The sequence below is a fragment of the Globicephala melas genome, chromosome 2 (genome assembly GCF_963455315.2).
Source record: "Globicephala melas chromosome 2, mGloMel1.2, whole genome shotgun sequence".
Lineage (NCBI taxonomy): Eukaryota > Metazoa > Chordata > Mammalia > Artiodactyla > Delphinidae > Globicephala > Globicephala melas.
The window spans coordinates 90,814,062-90,824,674 of NC_083315.2; positions in this window are offsets into that span (position 1 = coordinate 90,814,062).

Genomic DNA, 10,613 nt, shown 5'->3' on the forward strand with positions numbered 1-10,613 from the left:
CATACTAAGTGAAGCAAGTCAGACAGAAAGACAAATATTGTATGATATCACTTATATGTGGAATCTTAAAAAAACAATACAAATGAACTTACTTACAAAACAGTAATGGACTCACAGACATAGAAAACAAACTTACGGTTACCGAAGAGGAAAGGTGGAGGGTAGGGATAAATTAGGAGTTTGGGATTAACATAAACACACTACTATATATAAAACAGATAATCAACAAGGACCTATTACATAGCACAGGGAACTCCACTCAATATTCTATAATAACCTATATGGGAAAAGATTCTGAAAAATAGATATATTTGTATGTATAACTGAATCACTTTGCTGTATACCTGAAACTAACACAACATTGTAAATCAACTATACTCCAATATAAAATAAAAATAAAAAAAAAAAGAAATTCCTTAGTTCTACACACTGTTAAACGTCTTTAAAAAAGTTGCATCTAGAGTGGATGTGAAATACATATGATCTCTGAAAAAAAAATGATTGCTTCATTGTGAGATAAATGTAATTACTCTTCAGTAATCATGTGAAATAATGAAAATTCAGTACTGTGCTATAAATACTGATAATTTTCCAATCATTTTTAATTTAATAAGGAATTATTTCAGGGTCTTTGAGTATATAACATGTCTTTCTAAAAATTAAAACTATCTTCTAATTTATGTAGCTACCTATTCTTAGGACTTCAATATTTACTTCCCAAATATGATTCAGTATGTTTTTGAGTGAGACGGGAGGGATTATTTTTAATCCCTTTACTGTTGAGGATTCAAAAAGAATTTTTCCTTAAAACAGCTTAAATAGTTTTGCTTTTTAAAAAATTACATACAAATTAATTACAACGAAATATAAAATTTCAGAGAAAAACGGTAAAAGCCATCTAAACATTTTCACAGACAACTTTCTCAATATACAGGCACAGAGATATATGCATAAAATTTTATATAAATAGGCTCATATAATATGTGCAACCTTTAAGATGTTTTAGTACTTTTTTTTTTTTTTTTTTTTTTGCAGTATGCAGGCCTCTCACTGTTGTGGCCTCTCCCGTTGCGGAGCACAGGCTCCGGATGCGCAGGCTCAGCGGCCATGGCTCACAGGCCCAGCCGCTCTGCGGCATGTGGGATCTTCCCGGACTGGGGCACGAACCCGTGTCCCCTGCATCGGCAGGCGGACTCTCAACCACTGCGCCACCAGGGAAGCCCTGTTTTAGTACTTTTATCTTTAAAATGAAATAATGTATTTTACATACATGCACATCTATGTATACACACACATCTATGTATACACACACATAGGTGTTGCTGAGTTTTAGTATTTCATTGACTTGGAGGCATAATGTTATCTGTGGGCAGATTAAAAGCTGATAGTGCTTATATGTATATTATAGGTTTTAATAAGTTTTTTATTCGGTGCATACTATGTATTAAGATTGGTGAATTGGGAAATGTTAAAGCAAGTATTAAGATCCTAGTATCTAATACAGATTAGCAATACAGTAGAAGTTTTCTCATCCATTTATTCATTTATTCAATAATATGAGTTGAATTATTTGAGACTATATATTACACTTACATTGTGGGCTGAACTGTGATAGGCAATTAGGAATATAAAAGTAGAATGATTTGGATTTGTTGACAGTTGGGAACTGTTGGATGTACCTGATTAGAAAAGTGACATCTTGAAATATATTAGGAAAGTTAATCTGGCAGTTCCATGTCATTTGAGTCAAATAAAAAGAGACAGTATAGCCTAGTGATAATAGCATGGACCTTAGAATTAGAGGGACTAGGGTTCAAATTCCAACTGTGTCCAATAGAGAGACCAGAAATAAACCCACACACCTATGGTCAATTAATCTTCAACAAGGGAGGCAAGGATATACAATGGAGAAAAGACAGTCTTCAGCAAGTGGTATTGGGATAACTGGACAGCCACACGTAAATCAAAGAAGTTAGAACACTCCCTCACACCATATACAAAAAGGAACTCAAAATGGCTTAAAGACTTAAACAAAAGTGGATGGACATAGAGTCCGTCATACAGAGTGAAGTAAGTCAGAAAGAGAAAAACAAGTATCGTACATTAATGCATACATATGGAATCTAGAGAAATGGTACAGATGAACCTATTTGCAGGGCAGGAATAGAGACACAGACATAGAGAATGGACATGTGGACATGGCGGGGGAAGAGGGGTGGGATGAATTGGGAGATTGGGATTGACATATATACACTACCATATGTAAAACAAATAGCTAATGGGAACCTGCTGTAGAGAACAGGGAGCTCAGCTCAGTGCTGTGTGGTGACCTAGATGGGTGGAATGGGGGTGGGGGGGTGGGAGGGAGATATAAGAGGGAGGGGATATATGTATACATATAGCTGATTCACTTCGTTGTACAGCAGAAACTAACACAATATTGTAAAGCAACTACACCCCAATTTAAAAAAAAGACTTAAACATAAGACATGACACCATAAAACTCCCAGAAGAGAACATAGGCAACATGTTCTCTGACATAAATCATACCAATATTTTCATAGGTCAGTCTCCCCAGGCAGTAGATATAAAAACAATAAACAAATGGGACCTAATCAAACTTACAAGATTTTGCACAGCAATGGAAACCATAAACAAAATGAAAAGACAGCCTACAGAATGAGAGAAAATATTTGCAAACGATGTGACTGACAAGGGTCTAATTTCCAAAATATACAAACAGCTCATACAACTCAACAACAAAAAAATAAACAACCCAATCGAAAAATGGGCAGAAGACCTAAAGAGACATTTCTCCAAAGAAGATATACAGATGGTCAATAGGCACATGAAAAGATGCTCAACATTGCTTATTATCAGAGAAATGCAAATCAAAACTACAATGAGGTATCACTTCACACCACTCAGAATGGCCATCATTAAAAAGTCTACAAATAACAAATGCTGGAGAGGGTATGGAGAAAAGGGAACCCTCCTACACTGTTGGTGGGAATATAAATTGGTGCAGCTACTATGGAGAATAGCATGGAGGTTCCTTAAAAAACTAAAAATAGAGTTACCACATGATCCAGCAATCCCACTTCTGGGCATATATCCAGAGAAAACCATAATTCGTAAAGACATATGCACCCCGACATTCATAGCAGCACTATTTACAACAGCCAGGACATGGAAGCAACATGTATGTCCATCAAGAGAAGAATGGATAAAGAAGATGTGGTATGTGTATATATGTAACGGAATATTACTCAGCCATAAGAAAGAATGAAATAATGCCATTTGCAGCAACAGGGACAGGGATGGACCTAGAGATTATCATACTAAGTGAAGTAAATCAGAAAGAGAAAGATAAATACCATATATCACTTATATGTGGAATCTAAAATATGACACAAATGAACTTATCTACAAAACAGACTCAGACATAGAACACAGACTTGTGGTTGCCAAGAGGGGAAGTGGGGGGAGGGATAAATTAGGAACAGGGGTTAGAAGATACAAACTATTGTATGTAAAACAGATAAACAACAAGGTCCTACTGTATAGCACAGGGAACTATATTCAATATCCTGTAATAATCCATAATGGAAAAGAATATGAAAAGAATACGTATATATCAATATGTATAACTGAATCACTTTGCTGTACACCAGAAACTAACACAACATTGTAAATCAACTATACTTCAATTTTTAAAAATTAGGATAAAAAAATAAAATCTTACAAACAGTGAAAAAAAAAACTTAATTGAAATATTGCCTCACCAGGCAGAGCCCCGCACCCCTGGGCTGGGGAAACCTGCTTCCCTAGAATGTGGGCCTGGCTTCCCTATGGGTTCTTCTGGAATTACTCCCGGAAGCCGGTGCTGGAGCTCGGGCTGAATCGAAGTTTAATCACTGCAGTTGGCGCTAGTGCTCGGGGATCCAATCCTCCCGTAAAACTCGACCACGTCTCAAACCCAGGGTTGGCGTCTTGGTGGAGGAGCATTTGAGTTAATGGAGGGCGGCGTCCCAGCGGAGCATGGGCCGCGGGGGGCCCACCTGGTCCCCTGTGCCCTCCACGCTTCTGGAAGGGCCGCTCAGTAATCGGGGCTGGGGTCCCCACCAGGCAGACTCACGCACACTTCAGTTTAGGGGCCCTCACGCTCTCCTCAACCCTTTGAAGGGTGGGGGGCGTCCTCCCAATTAGGATTCCAACCCTGGGCGCGGCCGGGGTGGGTAGAGACATAGACTTGCCTTGTCCAGGGCCCGAGCCAGAGGGGTCGGCCATGCGCTGCTGAGATGAGGCCCGGGTCCTGACCTCGCGGAGCGGGCGGGGCCAGCCGGTGCAAGGGACCGTTGGTGGCCTGGCCCAAGATCCCCTCTCTGCTTCCGCCTCAGTTTACAGAAGCAAGGTTAGCTGCGTAGGTGGCTGTGCTCGTATTTCTGCGTAAAAGCGCTCACTAGGCGCCAGGCCCTCCCCTGGGAGGGCTTTTCGGCGCCGCTAGGAGGTCTCCATGGCAACCCGGCCCTAATGTGACCCCCGCGTCGGCCGAGCGCAGGCCCGCGGGCTGGACTCAGTGAGGCTAGGACGTGGGTGTCGAACCGTAGAAAATGACCTGAGGGGAAGCTGAGGGGAACAGGCCCACTCGGTTTCGGCACTCAGCCTTCCGCGTTTGGCGGCGAATTGGAGCGCCCTGGCTCCCCCAGCAAGTGCGTCTGGGGACCGACCCGGAGAGTCTACACCATTTTCTAGTTGAACCTCCTTTGGCCTCAGTTTCCTCTTCTGCAAAATGAGGGCGGCACAGCGTCCGCCTGCAGAAGCACTGACCAAGCCCCACTGCGCCCCCTCGGTCCCCGTCACAGGGTCTGACCCCGGAAAGTGCCCCTGAGAAGGGAGAAGGCCTCTCTTCTGCTTTTGCTTCTCTTAGAACTGATTCTTCCCCTCGTGGGAATATGGGTTCATGCAGGACCGTTCCCGGTGAAAGTCTCCCCACCACCAACACGGCTGCCTTCAGAGCGTCTCCCCAACACGACACTGGCCACCCCGCGAGCCCCTTGGACATATTGGTGGGGAGCCTGAGTCCGCTCAGGGTCGCAAACACGCTGCGCCCGTCCGTCCTTCGTACGTCTTCCGTCTGTCCTCCTGTGCGCGTTACAGCTCTGCCCGAGGAGGTGAGGGGTCAGCCACACACACGTGAAAGAAGCCCTACGACAATAACAGCTTAAACTTAGGGGCCTGGAGGTGTCCACCTCGTTGGCCCTGCATCCAGTCAGCAGGAAGGAGGGCCTGGGGCTGCAAGGGGGCGGGGTGGGCGGCACCCAGTCGGACCTGGGACCCTGGTGCGGAGCAAAGCCCGGAAATGGCCAGAGGGGAACACGGGGCTGCCAGAGTGGAGAGTGAGCAAGCCTTTTTAATTTTAATAAAATGGCTTATTCTATGACTATATAGGCATAGGTATCTTTAACTTCTAAGTTTTCTTAATCCCTCGTCCTGAAAGAAAGCAGAGTGCAGTGTTCTGCGGCAGCTCCACAGTGTACAGGGATCACAAATCAGGAATCCTTTCTTCATAAGAGTGAATGTCTGTATTCTTAGAACCAGAAAAATAAATCCCGTCTCTCTCACGCTCAAAAAGAACAAAAAAAAAAAAAGGAGAGAGAGAGAGAAAGAAATATTACCTCACACCCATTCGGATGACTAATATGAAAAACAGGAAATAATGAGTATTGATGGGAATGTGGAGAAGCTGGAACTCATGCATTGTTGGTGGGATTGTAAAATGCCGCAAACACTTCAATAGAACTACCATATTATCCAGCAATCCCACTTCTGGGGATATATCCAAAAGAATTGAAAGCAGGGTCTTGAAGGGATCTTTGCACACTCGTGTTCATAGCAATATTCACAGTAGCCGAGAGGTGGAAGCAACCTAAATGTCTATCAGTGGATGACTGGATAATCAAAATGTGGTATATACATAACAATGGAATGCTATGCAGCCTTTAAAAAAGAAAGAAGTCCTGTCACATGCTACAACATGGATGAACCTTGAGGGCATTATGCTAAGTGAAATAAGCCAGTCACAAAAGGATAAATACAATATGATTCCACTTACATGAAGTATCTAAATTAGTCAAATTAATGATATAGAAAGTAGAATGATTGTTACCAGAGGCTGAGGGAAGGGGGCAAAGTGGAGTTGTGTTTAATGGGTATAGAGTTTCAGTTTTGCAAGATGGAAATGTTCTGGTGATTTCTTTCACAACAATGTAAACATAACACTACCGTACACTTACAAATGGTTAAGATGATAAATTTTATGATATATATTTTCTATCACGATAAAAATTTTTTAAACCATTCTCTGCTATTCCAACATTTAGAACCTTATTAGATAAATAATAGTGATAATAGCATCCATAACAATGTCAGCAGGAGTAAAAATTTCCATTGAATGAGAGCCTAAAAACAATCAAAATCAGGCGTCAGTTTTTGTAAGTGTTCCTCTATTTCCTATTTACATTTACTCCTGGGGTACAGCCCTTAAGGGCTCCCTACTGATAACCTAGGGTGTTTATTGGGGTTATTCATCCTTAATAGCTCTGAAACTCCAATTTTTATCCTTCATCCTTGTAAGACTGCCAGAGATCTGCTCAGATCCTCAGGCTGTCATCTGCCAATAGTGAATCAGCAAGTGTCCCAAAGGAAAAAGTGGCACTCTGTCAGACTTACCTCTCTGTGCTTCTCTTCTCCCTACGATCCCTCAAATTTCTGCTGCCTTTGATTCCTTCAGACAGGAATTTGAGATATTTTAGTCAGATTTCTAGTAATTTTCAACAGGGGCAATGGTATCAAGCTATTCTGCTATATTTAGAAGTTGAAATGCTTGAGTTTTTGTTTTAAAAAAAAGATTGACTACAGAGACCTTGTCAGTGGTGGTTTGGATTACAGACTAATATGAACTCAGATGTACGGGATCTGAGCTGGAAAACCCTAGTGGAGTCCAGTCTTTATCATACACTGTGAGATCTTGGGAAAGCCTCAAATACTGGGAAGCTTAGAGATGAATTTCTAGTGTGTGGACAGCAAGTGTACAGGTAGGTTTGATGTGCATTTTTAGCCTCATCTTTGCTCTGTTTTGTCTCCATCTCTATTCATCTTTCATCTTTTGCATTGTTTTAATATATGCTCTTCTGACACATCATGTTTCATTGTTAGTCATCTTAAATTCTTTCTGGAACAAGGCAGTATGGTAATCGATTTATTCATTAATTCATTCATTAAAATAAACATGCTTACTCCCTGAACCTGTTTTCTCACCAATAAAATTGGAATATTGATTCCTTACTGCGTTTACAAGATTGAGGTCAGATGATATGAGATAATGTATGTGAAAGTGCTTTGTAAAGCAATGTACTGGCATGATTAATTTATTTGAAGCTGGGAGTCACGTTGAATATCTTTTCTTCTTTGCCCTCCATATCCTGGCCATTAGCATGTCTTGCCAGTTTAACCTCCTACATTTCCATCAAATCTGTCCACCTTTGGGACTTCCCTGGTGGTCCAGTGGTTAAGACTTTGTGCTCCCAACGCAGGGAGCCCGGGTTTGATCCCTGATCAGGGAACTAGATCCCACATGGCGCACTAAAAGCCCGCGTGCCAGCAGCTAAAGATCCCGCGTGCCGCAACTAAGACCTGGCGCAGCCAAATAAGTGAATAAATATTAAAAAAAAGAAAATCTGTCCACCTCTATCTTCACCAATACTCCTCTGACCAGGCCACTGTCATCTCTCACTTGAACCATTACAGTTGTTCCTTATTGGTCCTCTCTCTTCCACTTTTGCTCCCTTTAAATAACTTATTATCCCTATTTTAGCCAGTGTGGGTTGTTTTTGTTTTTTTGTTTTTGCGGTACGTGGGCCTCTCACTGTTGTGGCTTCTCCCGTTGCGGAGCACAGGCTCCAGACGCGCAGGCTCAGCGGCCATGGCTCACGGGCCCAGCTACTCCGCGCCATGTGGGATCTTCCTGAACCGGGGCACGAACTCGCGTCCCCTGCATCGGCAGGCAGACTCTCAACTACTGCGCCACCAGGGAAGCCCACCAGTGTGGTATTTTTAAAATGAAAATCTGCTTGTGTGACACTGTTGCTTAAAATACCATTCAATAGCTCCCCAGTGATCTAAGGATAAAATTTAAAATCCTTAACTCAACTCTGCAAGAGGAGCCCTTCCCTTACTTCTCCCCATTATAATCTGTGCTCCAGTCCCATGGCATTCCTTCAATTGCTTACTGCCTTAGGGCCTTTTCACAGGCTGTTTTCTCTCCTCCCACCCCATCCCTTGTACCATTGCCTAGCTCACTGTTTACCCTTCCAGTTTCTCAGCTTAAATATCACTTTCTCAGGGAAGCTTTCCTTGACCTCCACATCTAGGTCCTAGAACTCAGAACTTATCTTTTATAGCACTTGTCACAACAGCAAGTAAATAATTAATGGTGTAAGCACTTAATACTGTCTGTTTGCCCCTGCTGGAATATAAGCTCCTTGGTGGCAAGTACACACCCAGCTAATTTATTACTATATTACCAGTCAGTGCCTAATACAGTTCCAGAATCACAACAGTGCTCAACAAATATTTGTGTCACGTGAATAAATGAATCCTTCTTGGGTCCACACCAGCTGAAAGTTTGTTGTTCTGTCAGAGGCTGGGGCGTTGAAAGGTGTGGGTGCAAGAGGAAGCAGGACAGACCTTTCTGGTCACTCCTCCCTACATCCTCCTCACATCTCCCACTAGCCTTTCCCCAGCTCCCCCAAAACACAGTAGTATCTGTCTCATCACAGGCTTCTCTAAAAGTGGCCCAATGGAAATACTGCCAGAGAGTGGATATTTGTGAAGCTCTATGGAAACTGTATCAGGAAAGAGAAGATTCTCTTTGCTAGTGCCAGAAGTGGAACCCCAAAAGGGGAGCCAACCCACAACTCCCCCACTGTCCTCCCAGGTAGGGGGCTCACAGTGGTGAAAACAGTCTTCTGGTCAGCCTTTTCTTACTCCTACAAGTTTTGGGGTTTTTTTTGTTTTTTTAATATTAACACATAATATATTCCTGTGGTACAAAGACACTAAAGGACATAAAGAAAAAAGCCTTACTCCCAGGCACTGAATTTTCCTATATAGAAGCAGTAACTTTCCAGAAACATTCTATGTAAACACAAGCAAATTTATATATATTCTCACACACACACACCTTTATACAAAGGTACATACTGTTCACACTGTTCTATACCTTGCTTATTTCATTTAACAGTATAGCTTGGACAGCTCATGCAGCTCAATATCAAAAAAACAAACAACCCAATCCAAAAATGGGCAGAAGACCTAAATAGACATTTCTCCAAAGAAGTTATACAGATTGCCAACAAACACATGAAAGGATGCTCAGCATCACTAATCATTAGAGAAATGCAAATCAAAACTACAATGAGGTATCAGCTCACACCAGTCAGAATGGCTATCATCAAAATACCTACAAACAACAAATGCTGGAGAGGATGTGGAGAAAAGGGAACCCTCTTGCACTGTTGGTGGGAATGTAAATTGATAGAGCCACTATGGAGAATAGTATGGAGGTTCCTTAAAAAACTACAAATAGAACTACCATATGACCCAGCAATCCCACTACTGGGCATATACCCTGAGAAAACCATAATTCAGAAAGAGACATATACCACAGTGTTCATTGCAGCTCTATTTACAATAGCCAGGACATGGAAGTAACCAAGGTGTCCATCGACAGATGAATGGATAAAGAAGATGTGGCACATACATACAGTGGAATATTACTCAGCCATAAAAAGAAATGAAACTGAGTTATTTGTAGTGAGGTAGATGGACCTAGAGACTGTCATACAGGGTGAAGTAAGTCAAAAAGAGAAAAACAAATACCGTATGCTAACACATATATATGGAATCTAGAAAAAAAAAAAAAAGGTTCTGAAGAACCGAGGGGCAGGACTGGAATAAAGATGTAGAGAATGGACTTGAGGGCACAGGGAGGGGGAAGGGTAAGCTGGGACGAAATGAGAGAGTGGTATGGACTAATATATACTACCAAATGTAAAATAGCTAGCTAGTGAGAAGCAGCCACATAGCACAGGGAGATCAGCTCGGTGCTTTGTGACCACCTAGAGGGGTGGGATAGGGAGGGTGGGAGGGAGACGCAAGAGGGAGGGGAAACGGGGATATATGTATATGTATAGCTGATTCACTTTGTTATACAGCAGAAACCAACACACCATTGTAAAGCAATTATACTCCAATAAAGATGTTTAAAAACAAAACAAAACAGTAAACAGCAGAAAAATCACATTCTTACCCCATTCCCTAGCTCCCCTCCCCACAGGCAACCAATGGTCTTTGTAGTTTCTTTTATATCCTTCTATAGATATGCCATATATATGCAGGCCAGTCCAGCTGCACCTGAGAGAGCTTCTGGTGACACAGTCTCAGAAGCCCAGATAAAACCCAGGAGGCCAAAGAGGGCTAAATAGGAGATCCTCCTCTGTGTCGTGTCCTTGTTGACTAAACAAGTAGAAATAGGAAAGACATAAGTCCTA